Below are 19564 nucleotides of genomic sequence, written 5' to 3' on the forward strand. Positions count from 1 at the left end.
ATTTCTTGTATCTTTCAAGGAAATTGGGGACTGCATACAAGCTCCTGTGGAATTTCTTATGTGCATGGAATACAAGATTACTTTGGCGCATCACGGGAGTGCAGCGATTCCTCACAACCTGACTAAAGCACAGGTCTCGTCAGACCACCTCCCCCTTTACACATGTCACAAGTGATGTAAACCGCAGTGGAAAAGCCTTCCACACTACCCTCAATGGAACCAAGCCACCCATATCATGCGAGTTTTCACTTTCAGCTTAGGGTTGACAGATCAATGCCACCCCTTAAGGCAATGTGCTTCCCATCAGCGCATATTACACTTATGCAGGCTTCATAGCCTACAGTGGCATACTCTTGATCACCTTCATCACTATGTGTACTCCAGGGTAAGGTCTATTAAGCAGGACGACTCCTTCCTCCAGAAATGTAAACAGATTGTGACTTCACCCCCTATGAGAACTTTTTCTTTTTAATGATTTGATATGGAAGTGCTTCCACGAACAACAACGCCTGTGCCCATGGTGCCTCCACTTCCACCTTTGTCACTGTTAGGGGAGTTTTCCTAGAGTCCCACCTGGAGTTAAGGCTTTAGTAAACTATCCCAGTTGTTTGTAGATCCCCAACTCTTAGTATCAGTATGTACTAACTCAGGACCTTGGTAGAGTGGCAGAGCAGCCGGGTTTATCTTAAGAGGAAGATGTGAGCTGTGTTGGTAAGTACACTGAACCCAGTTAGACATGCACGACAAAGAAGCACTTACACTTATAATTTATATAAAATTATGTATTTATTATATTTACACCAGAATCACTTTAAATACTTCATACGTTTACACTAGAACACTTCAGAATACTTTAGGATATACTTCAAAGGACACTTTCATTTTTGTGTTTGTCCGCGTTTACGTTTGTTGCAACGTTAGAAAGGGAAAAGACAATGCTATCGTATTATCGGTAATTATGCGCACATGCAGTTCTTAGCAGATTTACGGTAACTTAAAGGAGGGAAAAGGGTTCATTAGAATAACACTAGTCTGGTTCAAGGTTCTAGAGAGGGTTTCTTCGGACAGCAAGTCTTTTAAGTCCGAAAAGGTAACCCTAGCTAAATGCAGTTCGGAGAGGGCTCAAAGTCTTGACAAGCAGCAGAATACGAAGAGTTCCTGTGGATTTCTTCAAGTCTCTAGTCTTTTTGAAGTAGCAAGTTAATAACAAACGATGGAGACCCTAATTAGGACTTGAGGAAAGGACACAAGCAGCAGCTGAGTCGGCATTAAGAGGCGGTTGCCCAGGACACCTCTACGTGCACCCCAATGCCCTGGAGCAACTTTTTGGAATCAGGTAAGCAATACCTTTTTCCCCCACAGTACCTTAGGTTAGAAGAAAATGTTTGTGCTGGATGCCCCGCAATGTTGCAGCTCTGGGCCCGACCTCCGGATTCCTTGGCCTGATGACTGAAGGCCAGACAATGGATGGGATTTCTCAGCAGTAGTCTCAAGGGAGGAACTGGGGGACAACGTTCAACAACTTCTTTGTTCACTGTGCGGATTTGGCACTTTTCCTGCAGCACCAACAAAGGACACGGATTACCCAGTCAATCTTCTTCGCTTCCTGCAGTCCCACGCTCTGATGAGGGGGTCTGGGTGAGTTGGATCGGATCTCTCTAGTGACCTTGTGGGCTCAGCAAAGATTTGGATGGATTCAAACTTTCCATGATGATGCACTCAAAATGGGCACCAGGTATCTTGGTAGTATTGAGGTTCCGCAGCTCTGGAACCTCCTAGGAGCACCGGAGATGGCGCAATTCAAAGTTCGCCTTGGGACTGGTTGTTCCCACCAGCCAAAGGGAAGGAGTCGTCCTCTTCGGAGTTCCTCTGTCGGACAAAAAAACAGGGTCAAGACAACAGTGGTTGTTTCACTGTGTTGCAAAGGGTCTGCGAAAGGGGCCTTTGACTGTCCAATCAGGACAGCCAGACTCCCTGTGGAAGCTGGTCCTTTTCAGGCATTTGGGGGCCTAAGCGGGGATACCCAAGGATAGCCCAAGCTACTGAACTCTCTAGTCTCAGTAACAAATTAAAAAAAATATTGGTATCTCCCAGTGGATGAACAGAGTCAATCTGCTAGTGGCAAAGCTCTTTTGCGACCTGACCCCACTTCACCCATGGCGTTGAGCTTCTCGTTGTTAACATGGTGGGTGTTAGACTGAATCTCCTGTGGCTTGATACACTTTAGTTTTAAATATTTTTAGTATTGCAGTTTGTTGCATTTTTTTATTTGATATTTAAAACTGCTTTCACCATTTTATTGAATTTAGGAGAAAACGCTCACTGTCTAGCCTAATTTGTTGTGCTGATTTGTTTTAATTTAGCCATGTGAATAGCCTGCTGATTTTATAACTATTTGCCTCCTTTGCACACTTAACGCGTTTGGACTACAATCCCTAGTTCTTTTGCAGTCTGCACGCTCCATTTCTCTCTCCCCAGGCGCATCAGGGTCTAGCCAGTCTTTGCCAGTTTGTGTAGGTCCGTGCTGCCCGTGATCCCGTGGTCCTCCCATCCTGCTCGGGTATTGGGGTTGAGGCGGGGGTCTTTTTCTAGTTTTATTGCTTTTGGAGCTGTTTTTTATGCATCCGTTAGATGTAATCTTAATAGCCAAGTCAAATGTGAAACATAATGCAGAAATAAGTAATCTGCAGCCGCCTCCATTTTCTTGCCACAGGGCAGATATAATAGCACGCTTTCTACTGTTAGAAGGTCCCCTTCTTACATGCCCTGATAAAACTATAAACCCGGTGGAGAGCCTATACCAAGCTGCTAGCATGGATGGCAAGGTGACCACTCCAGCAAGGGTCTTGGCCCCTTCTGACCTTTGTCACTCAAGCCAATACACAGCCCTGGCTGTTGAAGACTGTGGGGGCTGAGACGGAGTACGGGGTGACCCTGAATTCCTGTATTGCTTTCTCCATTAATAATCTTTCCATTGCCACAGACGCTCAGGACATATCATTCAGAGGGAGATCTGCACTTGGAGAATAGGGATGGGAAGCTCCATATAGAAGGGAGACCAGACAATCATAGAACAGAAAACGAAGTTATGTTATTAAACACTTGTTCCTTGGTTAAACATGCCACTGAAGTGGCAGATTACATTACGGATCAGGATATTAACATTTTGACCTGACTTAAACATGGCTGCATGAGGCAGCAGGCCCTTCCTGGTCCCTGGCCAACCTGCTAGGCTACAATCTGTCACATACTGACAGACAGAATGGTAAGGGGGGAGGAGTAGCTTTTATATATAAAGCAGGATTAGAGGTATGGGAAGTGGAAATTGTGGGACCTGATGGCTGTGAGACATTACACACCAAAGTTCATACAGATGCCAACACAACAGTTAATCTGGTCCTTATATATAGACCCCCCTACACCTATGGTGGGTTTTGCTAATCAATTCGGTAATACAGTATTAACCATACTCAAACTGATTGCAACATTTGTTTTGTTGTGAGATTAGAATATTTGGTTTGGGGAGTGTTGGGGAGGATTCTCAGAAATGTGATAATACCCTTCTACCTTTGAGACCCCCAGCTCTTTTGCTGGACTTTAGGACTTTTAATGTTTATCCCGGAGAGAGAGACCTTTCGCCCACTCGCTCATGTATTTTTCTTTAATCTGAACTCTTTGTTTCTTTTGGTTTTGGAGTCTGACAAACTCCATAGGTATCATCTTTTTACATTGTTTCACACAGTACCTTCAGTGCAGTAACACAGGGAAGTCTTCCAGATTTCCCAAAGGTTTAAATACCTTCTCTTGGTTAACCTACTGTTTCCAAGAGCAGTGAAGTGAAATTGACTTTACTTACATTTGTAAGTTTCTAGACCCAGCAAACACTATATTTTATTTTTATTTTTTATTTATTGTGTTTGGTTATAATCCATAAACTTAATATAGACAAACCTTTACAATATCACATCTTTCAAAGTTAACGGAACTGTGTTTTAAAATTAATAAAACACACATAACACAAGCCACCCAACACCTCTCCTTCCTTTCACTAAAACAATCTTCTCAAAGTCTTCCCTAAAAATTTACAAATACTTACCAGCCCTACGGCTTTCCATTATCTTAGCCCTTAGGGCCACCCACCCCACAGTCTTTCCCCCAAGAATAAGTTGCCTTTTATCGCAGGAGATTTAGGGCTCTCAAGATCTCCACTACCGCTGCTGTAATTTGGACATTATACCCTGTTACAATAGGGTGATGGAGGTGTTACTTAGTATCCCCTTTGTCTAGTTTCTCATGTAACATTTTTATGTTACCCTTTTTACAATTAATGGCTGGTGGCAGCGGTTAACTTTTTTCTACCATTGTGTGTTTTTACCGCGGGCTGCAATTGCAGCCACAGTAAGGCACGCATGGGTGCCCATTTTGTCAAAATGGCTGTGGTCTTCTTTTTTTCACCATTTCTTGTTGGAAAGGTCCTTCTTGAGATGTACCCTGTGCGCCAAACCAGGTTTGGTCCCTTTGTTCGTTTTGTCTTTGGTGGGTTTCACTGCTGAAGCCCGCCTCTGGCTCCAGTGTGTCTGGCAGGGGCAGTAAGTGAGGGCGGTGCCCGAAACTCCCTGTGCTTAATCCACTAGGTGACAGGAATGCACTCTTAGGTGATTGGCTGGCTGGCTCTCCTTGAAGGTCAGCCACCCTTCTGTGTGAGTGACAGCTAGGCTGTGAAAGAATGGGACAAACCTGCATAAAAGGCAATGTCTTTTGCTTGCAAGGCAGAGTCGACCACTGGACGAAGGACTCCGAAGAAGAACTTGGAAGAGATGCCTGCTGCAACTCTGGGACCGTTGGTTTGCCCTGTGAAGCCCTGCTGCTGTGCTGAAGCTCCAAATTCGCCTTGACGAGAGACGCCCTGCAAGGACGACTTCTCCTCTTGGGTTGGTGGGACCAATCAACCCCAAAGCAAACTCGTCTGGACATCCTCTCGGAGCAGGCTGTACTTCCATTGCTGCTGCAGGAACCGATTGCCAGGGAGAGGAATATCAGAATCGATTGTCTTGTTTTTAAGTCGGACCCAAGCTCCAGGAAGATCCTCTGGACTCCCATGAAGCAGGACTGACCAAACCGGAGCCAAGAGACGCGAGGAGCTGAAACCGCAAAGTGCCGCTGATCTGAAGTTTGCCCATTGCTGCATCTGACTTTCAATTCGTAATGCAGGAGTCCCCAGAGGTCCTCCATCTTGTGCCCATGACTGAGGCCCAGGAACACCAGATCTGCAGACCTACAACTGGAACAGAAGCAAGCTGGAATCAAGTTCTTCACACCAAAGGTATGGTAAAACTAAGGGGTTACTTACCTCTTGTTGTGTAGCCTTCCTAGCTCTCAGTTGAGGCTTGCCTTGGTTGCCCTTTTGCAGAGTTGCTTGCAGCCTTGCCCCTCCACAAGACTCCCAGCTTGTGGCCCTACAGTGATTTCATTTCTACAAACATTTCTAAAACATTGTGCAAGACTTTTATCTACATGCAAAAAGACTTTCAGTTCCCCAAGATTTTGCTCAAATAGTATTGGCTGTCCTGGATCCATGATTGTCTCTTCTAAACCTCTAACTTTGTGCTTTAATCTGTCCCTCCAAAAAATCACACATTCTATAACTTGTGTTGCTAGGAAAGGGTTAATTTACTTTGCATTGAGGGGTTCAAAAAGTACGAACCTCCTTAAGAAAATGTTTATTAACCTTTGTTTTATATCACCTTTGACACCAAACTCAGTATTGCTCTAAATGTACGAAAAATCTATGTCCACAGTGTCCTCGCTATTTAAGTCACCTCAGAGTGTAGGAAATGTGTGTGTGTGTGTGCCATCCCCAATGGGTATCTACTGATTTAGAGAAATAAAGTGTGTATTTTGAAGTATATTTTTGTGTTACATGTTTTGCTCCCTTCTAAAGTAGGCTTATACAACTGATTGTTAAATTAATGAATAATTGTTTAATTAAGAAACCTTTAGTCTAAGTATTTATTTGAATACCTGTCACAGAGAAACTCTTTGTTACAACCTTACAGCTCACATTGACCCCTCTTGAGATAAGTCTGGCTGCTCAGTCACTCTACCAACTTGTGTAGTACATGCTTATACCAAAGGTTGGGTTAACTATTGCCAAGAGGACAAGGCTGGTGCAGTCTCCCACATGCATACAATCTTGCCTAACGGGGAGAGTTCAGACCACACTGCCATGGGTTTGAAGGCATCCCTGAGTGAATTAGGATTTACTCAACAAGGCAACCTATTTAAAGAGTAATACCCTAATTGGATGGCCACACGTAACATCTCCACAAGTGTGCCGACCATATCTCCATGCCCATGCTCTGACCATTTATTTGTCCTCTTTGATTTGCTGTGCAATATAGAAGTGAAGAGAATGTCAATGAGTAAGACATGGATAACCTCTAGGAATGGACGGAAACTCTGTCCACAGGCCATGGAAGTTGACCTGGATACGGCTGATGATGTAGCGAATGCTCCTCTTAAGAAGAGGCTGTTGCATTGTAGGAAATGGAATGCATGGTACTCTCCTGAGAGGCAGAAGCTTAAAGTTTGCAAAAGCAAATGCTTCATTATGTTACTGGTATAATTTACTGATAACTGAAACCTCAGATTAGGTTCAAGGGAACTTTATCAAACACCCAATTGAATAGGTTTGGAGGTCTTACCTGAGCAGACTGACAATTTCAATGGGAAGCAAATGTTGAACTCAAGAATCTCCCCGACCAACGCGCCACCCTCTTACCCGGTAGGAAAACCCAGAGCGAGAAGTGCGCGCCAGTCAGGGAAACCCTCTGTGGAAGAAAACCCTGGTCGAGCGTGGGATCCGAAGATTGGAGTGTGTCTCGCAGGCTGATGTCGCCAATACAACGTGGTGTTGAGTGTTGGATGGCTTCTTCTGGAGAGGGAGAAAATAAGAAGCGAAGTGATGAATAGCAGAAGTACAGAAAGGGAAATGGAAAACAGTTAAGAGACTATTTCCCCTAACCTCTTAACCAGCTGGATTGGAAATACCAGGAGAGAAGCAGAGGAAACGGGACACAGGGAGAGCGATTGGAATAGAAGTTTGTCAGAAGGAAGTAAAGGTAAGTAAGCTCGTAGAATCAAAATCCCACAAAAACTCGGAGAAAGTTCAGAAAGGGACTTGGACGGGAGTTAAATATTACCCGGAAGACAGTAGCTCGAGAACCCAAAAGCGGCGTTTCAGTACGAGACGCAAGATGAATCCGGGGGGTTTGTGAGTACAAAGAATGCTGAGTAGAGAATCTGGAAAGTTAAGAGGAGACGGGTTAGTAATGGTCAGAGGTAGGAGGTTTTTGCTAAGGATTGTAATCGCCTAGTTGCGAACTCACGGAGCATTCGCTAGAACAGTAGCGACGCGAAGGGCTGGAAGTCTCCGTGTCATATGAGGAGGCACGTGAGCGGTACGCCGTACCTCTGGCGAACGTGAAAGGACTGGAACGGTGATCGCAGAACCGTTCACACTGCGATCCGCCATCTTGAAGGGACCACTCCGAATGGAGCCACAGAGCCGGCTTCTGGACCAAAGAGACCAGCGCTTCGTGAGTGTAACACCATACCTGGAAACCTACTGGAGTAAGCAAAGACAAGGAAGCGTATATCACAGCAGCCAAGATATATAAATTGGCAAATATTGAAACCAAAAAGGAGTGTATGACACTAGGATAGCCAATGCAGAGCAGGATTCACATAAACTTTTTAAGATTCTTAAGGAGTTCAAAGAATCCCTGCCCTAGCAAACACAAGGGTCCAGTTAAAGAAGGTGCATGGTGTTAGGGAGATTTATCAGTTTTATGCTTATTCCCATCTCCTAGTGAGACCCCCAAGCACTGTTTGCTGGACTTCTGGAACTTTTTCTTGTTCTCCTGAATGTGGGGAGCCTTTTCCCCCCTGATTCATTCTTATTTGCTCTAACCATGGGAACTCTGTTCTTTATGTTTTACTTTTTTATGGTGTCTTGCTTTCCTCCATAATCTTTAAAGACTTCTGTATTTCACTTTTGCAGCACACATCACCCTATTTGCAGTGTTGCTGGGGACGCTTTAGGTCCTCCTTTTTAAATTTTCTTATTTTCCTTAAAATCTACTGAGCTTAAGGAAAAAGGGATACTTTGTATCCTACCTAAAACATTACTTTTGAGAGATCAGCGCACCTCACCTTATGTGGAGTGCTGAGGGGCTACCTAGTATCCCGTACTCTCTGCTCCTGTGGCTTTTTGGTCACAGTGACAACCATATAGTTATGGCTGGTGGCAGTGGATGTGGGCTGTACCCACAGCCATGGTTGTGCATAAAAGGGTCACCTATTTTCTAGCATGGTGCCTCCTTTCTTTTTTTGCCATTTCTTGTGTGGTTGTCCTTTGTTTGCCCTTCTTCTACCATTCTGAGAGGGGGAGGTCTTGATGTGAGTTTTGCCTTTGGACGGAACCCTTTGTGTGCCCATCAAAGCGCCAGTGTGTCTGTGAAGGCAGGAAGAAGGGAAGGACCCTAAAACTCCCCCGTCCTTTCTCTGCTTGTGTGCCTGAATGAAACCAGTTCCCAGTTGGGGGCTAGCTGTCCTAATTGGACAGCCACCTGCCCCTTTCTGTAAACTGCAGGGACAGTTTGCAGAGCAATGAATGGGAATTCCTGATAAAATGTGAGGTTCCTGAGGCAGAATGCAAGTCGACCACTGGAACAGAAGATCCGAAGCAGAAGACGACCATTGCTGTCCTGACCCTGTTTTCTAATCGTCAGAGGTGCTCCGAAGAGGACTCCTTCCCTTTAGCTGGTGGGACCAACTAGCTATAAGACAAGCTGCAGAACGAGCTATCCCCCGAAGTGCTGTAACATTCCAGATTTACAAACCACGAATACCAAGGGACCTCCGACCCAATTGCAGTGCATCATCTTCCAGTGCACAAATCTTCCCAGAATTTTGGTGAGCTCCAGTTGGACCTCCAGAGACGAGATCCCCCTCCTCAATGTCCCCTCACCAGAGTGCAGGACTGCAGAATCTAGGCAGATAGACGGGCGGTAATCTTTCACTGTTGGAACTTGTAAAAAGATGCCAAAACCACAGACCGATGTGGAAGACCGAGGAAATCTGTGCCGTGGGTCCTTTCTCGCGACTGCTGGGACATCCCTTCCAGATCCCACCTTTCGTCATCAGACCAAGGAAACAGGAGACCGGGTCCGTCGCTGCTGCACAGGAAAGAATCCAGCTTCATTTTCTTCAATACACCCAAGGTACTGTGGGGCTCAAGATAGTACTTGGCTCGAGCCAAATAGTTGCTCAGTGCAACTGGAGTGCGATACTAGCTGCCTGGGTGTTCACCCATATCCTCTGCTCAGTCTCAACAGCTAGTGCGTTCTTACGGAGTCACACGGTCTCAACTAACTTTTTTATTCCACTACAGCATTCTACTTGAAAGTAACTAAGCATCTTTTTTTTCCTTTTTTTTATTTATTGTGATATAGTCAAAACCAAATTTGACTTTTCCCAAAACTCAAAAACAATAATAAATCTTTCAAACCATTTACATAATAGTAAACTACTAAAAGAAAAGAAGAAGCAAAAGGAAAAAATATAACTAGAAAAATAAAAGAACAAGCTTTAAAATGAACGTCATCAAAACTATATCCAGCAAGACTCACTCTTTCTACAGCACGGAAAAGAAAAAGAACTGTACGCTTTCATCAGCACAGAGGTTTAGTCCCACAACATTATACCCTCAACAATGGTATTTTTCCTTAATCATAAAAATGATCTCAACATGTTGCATTCTTGCAATAGGTTTACCACTTCAACTGTAAGAAAAACCTTGTGTCCTGAAGCCAATCGTTTCCAGAAACAGTCAGTCTGAAGCCACCAGTTATGTGGGGTAAATCTGGCCAGCCTTCGTGTTCTCATCTCAATAGTCCCAGGGCAGTCGATCATCAGCTGTCTTAAAGTTTGGGTCTCATTCTCATGGCATTTCTGGCACCTAGGATTCGTTATCATAGCAGCGTCCCTAATATTCTGGAATTCCAAAGTTGGTAGCAAATTTAAACAAAATCTCAAAGTCTGCTCTTATAACTGGATCAGGGAATTACGTCAAATTAGTAGGCCTGGTGAATCTAAGTTGATCTGTAGGTGTCAAGGAGGCATAGATCCTAGATTTCCTCATCACTGCAATAGTTCTAATCCAGTCCGTTCTCTTGATAAGTTATTTGGCCTTCATAGGATTTTGAATCAGAGTTACTTTCAAACATTCTGATTCCACTAGGATGTTGGTACCTGCCACTTTTAAATTGTTCAAATATAGATTAGATGTCCCCTGATAAACCACCAAAACATCTTCGTAGAGTGAGAGAGGAGGGGGGAGAAAAAATCAGCCTGTACAATGTAATTAACTTCCATTCCAAACAGGCCCTAAGTGATGGAACACCCAGTTTGTATCTCAGGCTTGCTATAGGGACACAATTGGGCAGATTCAGCACACGCCTCCACAAAATACCCTACAGTCTCTCCCAGTCTGACATGTGAGTGTGGATTAGTACTGAAGCCAAAAATGAGGGCCAGTATTATCTTACCAATATAATATTTAATAAGTGGTGAGATGGAAAATTTGCAACATTTGTTTACAATCCTTTTCATCTGTGAGCCTAAACAAAGGATTTTTTCATCCAGGGCAGCTGTAACTGACCCCTTAGTTGGATAAGATCTGACCACTGGTCTCAAATAGACAATCTCTTTAACTATAGGGATCACTTAACTATACAAGTACCAAGAAAACGATTTAGTAAGCCTTATGCAATGGATGTTGAAAGATCAAGATTTTGGATTTTTCAGTATTGATCTTCAGCCCTTTCAGCTGTGCATATTTCTGGAAGGCAGTGAGTAGCCTCTGAAGGCCAATCTGGGTGCGCTCTAATAGCACAATGACGTCGGCATAAGCCAGCCATCTGATTTTAGAAGGGCCCAATTTTGGGCTGGCCAGTGCTGACTCCACAATCCATTTGACCAGATCGGCTAAATAAAGGTTGAACAAAAGGGGTTCCACCAAGTACCCTTGCCTGACTCCCCTGGTTATGACGACGGATTTTAAGAGGAGTCCCGATCTATCAAGTCTGATGTGTAATTGTGTGTCCCTGTGTAGCTCAATCAAGATTGCCAACAGGTTTTCTGGCAATCCCCAGTGTCTTAATTTCCCCCAGAGGCAGTCCTGATTGATGGTCTCAAAAGCCTGGGACAGGTCAATCCATGACTCAAACAGTGGAGACCCGCCCCTGGAGAGAGATTCACTACTGACAGTGTTCAAAACAAGGCTATTAAGGGATGTAGATAAACCTCTCCTGAAGCCTGTTTGATGTTTTGATATAATACTGTGTGTTTTAGCCCATAATTACAAGGCCCACAAAGATTTTACCTTCGGCATCCAGGAGGGAGATCAGACAGTAATTTAAAGGATACAACCGATCTCCTCTCTTAAAGATGGGAATAATGACCGCCCTTCTCCAAGAACTTGGAATATGCTTTGAAACCACTATTCCCTTAAATACGGCCTCCAGTACTACGGCCCAGGTATCTGGGTTTAATTTCAAAATCTTATTGCTCAGGCCATTAGGACCCAGAGATCTGGGTGTCAAACTTTTCAATATAAGAGTTTTTATTTCCTCGAACGAAAACTTCAATGACCAAGGGATATCATTTTCCTCACTAATTTCACTTTCTCAGCTGTACCATATAGCCCAGTGAAATTATCAACTCACACCTGCTTCTGAATAACTCCATCCTGGGCTGCAGTTACCAGATATCCCAAGACCTGATTATTGACCAAAAATGTTGGGAATTGTTTTGTCCAATGGCTCTCAACATAACTTCCCCCTCTAGTTGTGTGCGGTAGGCACGGTGGGCTCTAGACCAATTTCTGTAAGAATAATTGAGTTTTTTAGTTTCCCTCTTATAGTCCTGCATGTCCTTAAACCTATTCTTTAACCTTCTTAACTGCCATCTCATGATACTTTTCTTTTCCCATGTTTAATCGTCAAAACTATGGGGATGTTTAGCTTGCTGCTTCACCACTGCCTCATAGGGGGGATTGATGTCCCATAGGAACTCCACAAAAGTGCTGGGAGGACATACCTCCCTCAGCCGTGAGTCCGACATAGAGGAGATAGAGCGTCCAAGTTGTTAGTCAAAAACCAACCATTATTTTTAAATCTAACAACTCTGTTCCCTCCATTATTCACAATCAGATTGTGCAAAAAAAATATTGTTCAACTACCTCTATTTTTTTTTTGAGAAATCAGCTTCTAAGATGGCATGATCACTCGGTAAGACATTTACAATTGCAAAACGAGTACATTCTTCAAACAAAGGCCTAGACTGAAACAGATAATCGATCGTCGAGAAACTATCCTCCCTCCCCCAAGTAGGAGCGGGAGGAAAATTTCCCTCAATAGAGCCATTAGCCATCAGAAAGTCCCAGCCCACAAAGAAATGTGCCCATGACTCTCCATTAGCTGATGGTAACTTATAATTCAAGGAGCCCTAGGCAGAACTTTTTATACATTGCGTATTGAAATCACCTATGACCAAGAGTTCATAACATGGGAACTGCCCTATACATAAAAGCAGTAAATCTGCCAACGATTGAAGAAAGTTCGTAAGATCGTTAGTCATGGGGTTCCAATATACGTTTATTATAATCCACTTCAAGCTGCCCCTTTCAGGCCCTGAGTCAGCCTTCAACGCCATCATACCTGACTCCACATTTGACAAGAGAACGGTGTGTCCAAAGACCTTATTTCAACAAGCAATACTGAGGCCCCCAGAGGGCCGACCCACTCCCTCATCCAGTGCTAGTAGTTACAATATTGAGAATCTCTCCAGCCCAAAAGTGGTCTGGAGCCATGTTTCTTGAAACACAATTAAATCAAACATCTCAAAAATGTATGCCCTTCTTTTTGTTCTAAATGATCTGTGGCCCTTAGTATTCCATGACAAGAGTTTAATAGATTCTTTCACTAGAGTTGCTTCCCAGGTACCCCCAACGTGAGACCAGACATTGGGAGATATTTCTACACTATGAAAAAACCGAGGGTTGTGACTGCCCTCTTAGAATCCTTGAAAAGTCTTACTGAATTATAGATTGCTGATACTAGTGTTGAATAACTATTTTTCCTCCTCATAACTGAACTGTCATTTACTGTGTTCATTGTGGGTGCAAGCCACTACTATTTAAATAGTGGAACTGTCATTACTGTCATTTTACAAGCCACTACCCGTTTCACCTGAAAAAGTGTTGCTTATGTTTTCTATTTGTGTTGGTTAGTCTAAAATAGTATTACTTACTCTGCCTTTTGTGTTTATAAAATAAATGTATATTTTAATATAACTTGAAGTGTGTAAGAGTTTTTATGGTCTAATGTATTGACTGGGTTCTTTGTACTTACCTACAGCTCACATTCTCCTCATAGAATGAGCCTTGCTGCGCTGCCATTTTACCAAATCTTTCGGTATTACAGACTTTTTTGGGACCTGTATACCAAGGGATAGTTTTATAGAGTCTCGCCTCCAGGTAGACTTTAGGAAAACTCCCCTAACACACCACAATTCAAGAGGCAATGATTAACAAGCTCCATAGATCAAGCAAAATATAAACATCAAGAGGAGTGCACAGAAGCCGGAGGGAAGGGGCAGAAAAGATGGTGATAAAGACAGATGAGACAACGCAGGTAGCAATAGTGCAGATGCAGCGCCAAATCAGATGCAGTATGGAGTCCCACAGGGCGCATGCCTCTCTCTGTCACTGTACAACATATTCACTGTACCGCTATTCAGGATGCTTGAAGATAAGCGAGTGCGCTTTACTAACTACGCGGATGATGCACAATGCGTTATTCCCTTATCAGGGGTATATGTGGAAGATGTGAGCAATATAAATATAATGTGTGGCATGATTCAGACATGGATGGTTGAAAGCGGCCTAGCTTTAAATGAGAAAACGGAGTTGATGGTGGTTGGCTCAGGGTTCAGAATACACAAATTCTGAGTACCAACTCTTTGCTGCACAAAAAAAGGTGAAGACACTAGGTATATACATGGATCGAAGGATGAACCTGCGTGCCAAGGTTGATAGACTAGCCTCTGCATCAGCTTACTACATCAAATTATCATCACAGATTCGGCCCTGTTTATCCAAATAAAATAGCAAGAGAGATCATTAGCACTAAAATAGATAACTGTAGTAGCCTTTTGGTTGGCATTGGCAAAGGGTCTATGCCAGACTACAAGTAATCCAAAATAGTGCTCTGAGAGCAATAGAAGGCATTAAGAGAAGAGATAATATCTGAGGCTAGAAAAAAGATGCACTGGCTTCCTATTGAAGACAGAATAGATTATCGGCTGCTTATGATAACCCATAAATGTCTAGGAAGGATTAGACCAGAATACGTAGATTAATCTGAGGAGAAAGCCAGTGCTAAGAGCATTAAGATCCAATAATACCAATTTACTGATGGTGCCAGGGACAAAACTGACCTTGGTAAGTAAAAGGGCCTTCTTTGCTACCACGCCCAGAGCATGGAATGCAATCCCGCCCCATCTGAGAGATATGTTTAAGAGGTAAAAAAACATACCTGTTTAGATAGCCTGTTCCCCTAGTTTCTCTTTCCTAACTGAGTACTTCCTGACATTTTTAATTGTTGTTAGTCTATTTTTCCTGTGTGTTATGTGTGACACCTTTCAGTAGAGCTCCCGTATGCCTCTGGGCACTTGTGGGGCGCAATATAAATAAAATAACATAACATAACTTGTGTTCAAGCCCACCAATCATTATCCTGATCGAAGCAGGCTTGCAATAGTTTTCAGGTGTCCTTGGCCCGCTTTTATATTAGCTAAGGCAGACTTTATCAGAGGGGCAAGAGATCTGCAGCAGAAAACGATTTTAATTTAAATAAAGGAATGGCTGCACTAGATTCCAGCTCTTATGTACTTGATGTACTGTTACAGGAGCATAAGAACATGAATATATGCTTTAACATTATGTATAGCATTTACAAGTCTATATTGCCATGATGGAGCAGTGTCCCCAACGGGTCCAGAATGTTAAAGATCCACCGTGTTTAGCTCTTAGTAAGTCCCAGGATCTGTTTTCCCATCTGTTTTCCCCCTCCACTGAGACTATTATTTCTTACAGGGAATAAAGTTGGCAGTTGTTTGGATACAATGGATTCTGTGCTGATGCTTTAGTTGTCCCAAAGTTAAACAAAGACCAATGTTAGCCTTTGGAAACCTCAGCCAGGTTTCATCTCTTTCAAATGAGTTCTGTTAGTTTACGGCCTTTTAAAGACATCTCTGGTTAGTGGAGGGCAACTGGTTTTGGATCTCTGGGTTTCGGTGGCCGTTCAGAGAACAGAGGGTCTCCAGATGCTTCAGGAAACTGGAGGGCTACTGAAGAAGAGTCTGCTTCTGTGAGTGTTGGGACTGAGCAGATCCAGAGGAAACCGTATTGGTGGTAGGTCGAAGCAACAATATTTCAGCCAGAGCACCGGGAAGGCAGATTTATTTTTCACAGGTACCAACATTTTTTGCATTTACCAGAAGCCTCGCCTTTGTAATCCATTTTCGTAGTACTGCAGAACGCTTGGCCTGTCAAGTTATCTGTGCTCTCATGTCTGTGTTTTGATTTGCAAGTATAGTCATGGACTGCAGCTTTTTGATGATAAAGTAATCATTGGTCTACGACTTGGTTGGTCACTCTGTATTGTGAAGCATCCAACGGATCCCTCACTAAATCCCTGCCTAAAGTCTCCTCCGAGTTGGCCAGGGAAAGGCAGACGCTTCCTGATCCTGACCTTGGGGGTGGTCTACTACAGGAGGAACACCTGGGAGGAGACAAAGCCCAGGGTGGTGAGGAGATCTCATGGGATGAGACGCTATTTGTCCTCTGAAAGAGAGAACCTTTTTAGATTGCCAAAACAGGTAATGGCTTATTGTCACTATAATGTCCCTGACCCGCATATAAGACACATGGCTATGGGTAGAAGTACCATAAAATCTGAGCAAGCCTTACCTATAGAAAGATCCTTCTAAGTAGCTCAGGATAAACACCTGCCTCAACCCCAAAAGCAGAATGGAAAGTAACTTAAAAGTATTGCCTTAACTACATTTTCTTCCCCTAAAACAACACATTTTAAGGATTCCTCTTTAAATTATTTTGAGGGAAGTAATTTCTCCTTCAAAATCAAGCCCATACTTGCAAGAACTAATTATGTTGTTGGGGACTACATTTCCCATAATCCCAAGAGTACTGGGAAGAGGGCTGAAGAGGCATGCTATGGCAGGAATCCGTAAATTAAGCCTAATAGCCCAAACCTGAAGGAACCTCGGTGGCAAAAGGACCCTTCAGGTGCATGCAATGAGAGGGAGCTGGAACTACAGCTGGAGTGAGCCCTGTAGTAGCAGAGGCAGAAGGAAGAGGACACAGTGCTGGCAAATCAAGCAGAAGTGGGAGAACCAGAGGGATGCCGGAACATGGATGCATCTCATTTCACCTGCTTTTTCTGAAAGGGTCCCGGTTTCCCAAACTCTAAAGTGCAGAGGCTACACAGCCGAAGACCTGAAGGGAGTCTGTCTTTCTCTGTTTGTCTGATTGCCGTGGTTGCTGTGCAGGAGCCATGCTGGAGATCGAAGCGAGGATCGGCGGGTGAGTTGCAGGTCTCGGGGGCGAGAGGGGCTCCAGAAGAGAGAGGCCTGGACCGAAGACACCTTCAGTGAGGAAGGGTGCGGGTCCCTGAGAAGCCAGAAGCTGCAGAAGTTGTGCCGAAGTTGTAGAAGTTGCGCAAACCGCAGAACAAGGATCACAGAAGCTGGTGAGTTAAACCAGGCTTTTTGATTCGTTACACAAACATTGCCAGCAACAGTATCCAGTTCCAGTATTCACTCATATATACGTTAAAGCAAGCATTTGTTTAAACAAAGGGACAATGGGAAAGTATTACTCGCGTGTGAACGAGTAATTCGCATTTCACTTGCGTAAGAAGCAAATATTACAGAAACCATTTTTAAACACTTAGAGCTCATAAACTTTATGAAAAAGTGATTGTGTGTCTTACATTACACAGAATAACATTGCGAATCATATTGTTGAACCTTTAACCTTTGTAAAACCCTTTAAGAAGTGGTCGCGTGTGCCTAATTTCGATTTCGAAAGGAACACTGAACTCTAATCCTTTATTCACACGAACAATCACAACTCATGTAAGAAATCAACAAGTTAAACATTTTATCATTGCATATGTGGCTGAAGAGAAAGAGCAAGCATTGCCCAAGCCAAGAGTTTTTCTCTATTTGACACTGAAAGCAGCCTTTCTCAGAGCCAGAACGCAATTGTATCCCTACTGTGAGGCCAATAGAAGTATAATCTTGCCTAAGACATCAATGTGCAAGTACTACTTGAGGCCAAGAGAGTGGCACCGAGAGATTTGGGTAATTGTTGGCTAACAGTTGTCAGAGACGGTGAAGGCAAAGTTGGGGAAGGGGAACTTGCTGCTCATAAAAAATGTTGAAGTTGACACAACCTATATTGCCAAAGACTGTGATAGAGACGTGGGTCATAAAGGCACATTTGGGTTGTTACTGTGGCAGACATTCAAGAGATGCAAAGAGTCTGCCCCTTTTGAAGAGAGACATTCAGAGGAAGAGTGCCTTGTCTGTTTGAAGGTGTTGAAGTACTGTAAAAATAGTCTTGTCAAAATTTGTCTCGAGACTTAATACTATTGAAGTAGTGGTGGTGTATCTGATTGTCAGTGGATGCAAACTTTCAGTGACCCAAGTGAAGTGGAATGCAGTGACGCAAGGGAGAATGTGCTCATTGTAAACTATAGAAGAGGTGAAGTCATTGAAGTGGAAATACTAGTAGCACTGTGAAGTCATCCGGACAAATATACCTATTGTGAAGTTCAAGACTGAGGCTGTGGTTCTAGCACAATGTACTGAAACTGTGACTGTATCACAGAGTACTGAAGCTGGGGTTGTATCCCAATTTGAATAGGTACTGTTAACCAGGAATCTCCACCACCTTTCTAGAAGCTATAGATCTGTCAGTGGATGCAGTGGATGAAGTCTTCTTGAAAGTGGTGAAAAGGCATTGTGGCTGGGAATAACATTGATGCTATTCCGAGGAAGTGGAAAGTCTGTATTTCCTCAGGAAGAAGAACTCTGTTGTTGGAAGTTTGGTTAACAAAACTTTACCTTGCAACGGGAATTTCAAGAGCTGAATTAAGACTTTGCTACCTACCTATGTAGATCTACTTTGTTTTCTTTTGATGAACATTGGAGTTGAACTAACCTTGACTCCTGGGGAAGGGAGTTCACCCAGGTTATTGAAAAGGTTCACAAGAAGCTGTAACTCTTGTGGTTTATGTTAATTGAATTGCCATATATTTTCTTTGTATCGTATGTTTAGGTATGAGGGCCAAACATCCTGTGTTAGTGTTTTCCCTTAGTTTTGGTAGGCAGGGAGATCCTCAGTAGATGGAATAGTGGGGCCTTTGCTATTATTTTCATCTTACAAAAATGGCATGTTTTGAAAAATCATCACACAGTTAGCTGCCTCGCATTACTGACCCCTCACAGTATCATAGCACAAACACATGATCCTTTCCCAATTCCTGAGGCATCAGCTGAGATTCACTGTCAAGTGTGGTCTAGTATGGGCTGAAAATCGTACATCGCTTCTGTGCAGTATTTCAGTTGAAAAATCCTTCTTGTTCTCAATAGAATGATTCCCAGCTGCGAAATAAGTGATGGTGCAGATGCTTTCTTGTAATGGGAGATGACAAGACATCATTTCAGTTTTGGAAATTCTGTAGTTCCTTTTTAAGGTCCCCTTTCTTTTTCTGGTATCACTGACTTATTTTTAGCGGTCAGAGATATGTCTACTGAAGTCCCCCACCACAGCAAGCCTTTTTGACTCATTTAGATGATATGGTCCTGGATTGCCCAGGTGGCTTTCAGGCACCCCATTTGCACCATAGGGCATTATATTACCTTACATTGGTTTTTCGGGAGTAGACTGATGGCAGACAGTAATTTTTGTTTTGGCTTCACCTGGGGTGCAAACTGATTTACTGCATTGCTAGCCTAATGTACCTTTTTTTCTACAGATTAGACTACCAATGTATTGTTTTAAGCCCTACGCTCAGCCATTTTGCTTTAGAGGCCCCCTTTGTTTGGGTAAACCATGAGGCAGTCCTAAAATGGCTGCTGTGCACACGTGGGCTTTTTGTGAGCCCAGCCACGCACCATCTATGGTAGTTTGAACTGAAGCATATGGTCACCTTTCGTAAAACATTGTCACGAGAACCCTTTGTCCATGTTGCAATTGCGTCTTTTACAGAACTTCTAACTACTTTGTACTTTTAGTATGTTAACAACGGATTATGTTTGAAGGCTACTATGTGTGAATCTAGAATGGGTGCAATTATAAGGGGATGTATATCCTTCAGAGGGGGGGTGTCCATTGGGGCACGGGTAATGC

The 19564-nt window shown here is 43.4% G+C and overlaps 1 protein-coding gene across 5 annotated transcripts in view; it reads left to right on the plus strand.

Annotated features, from left to right (window-relative positions):
• MYO1C (myosin IC) overlaps positions 1-19564 on the plus strand; it is a 662069-nt gene that overhangs the window by 479744 nt on the left and 162761 nt on the right. The gene's annotated exons all lie outside the window — the stretch shown is intronic.

This window comes from Ambystoma mexicanum, chromosome 9 (assembly GCF_040938575.1).
Source record: "Ambystoma mexicanum isolate Mex_15411 chromosome 9, UKY_AmexF1_1, whole genome shotgun sequence".
Classification (NCBI taxonomy): Eukaryota; Metazoa; Chordata; class Amphibia; order Caudata; family Ambystomatidae; genus Ambystoma; species Ambystoma mexicanum.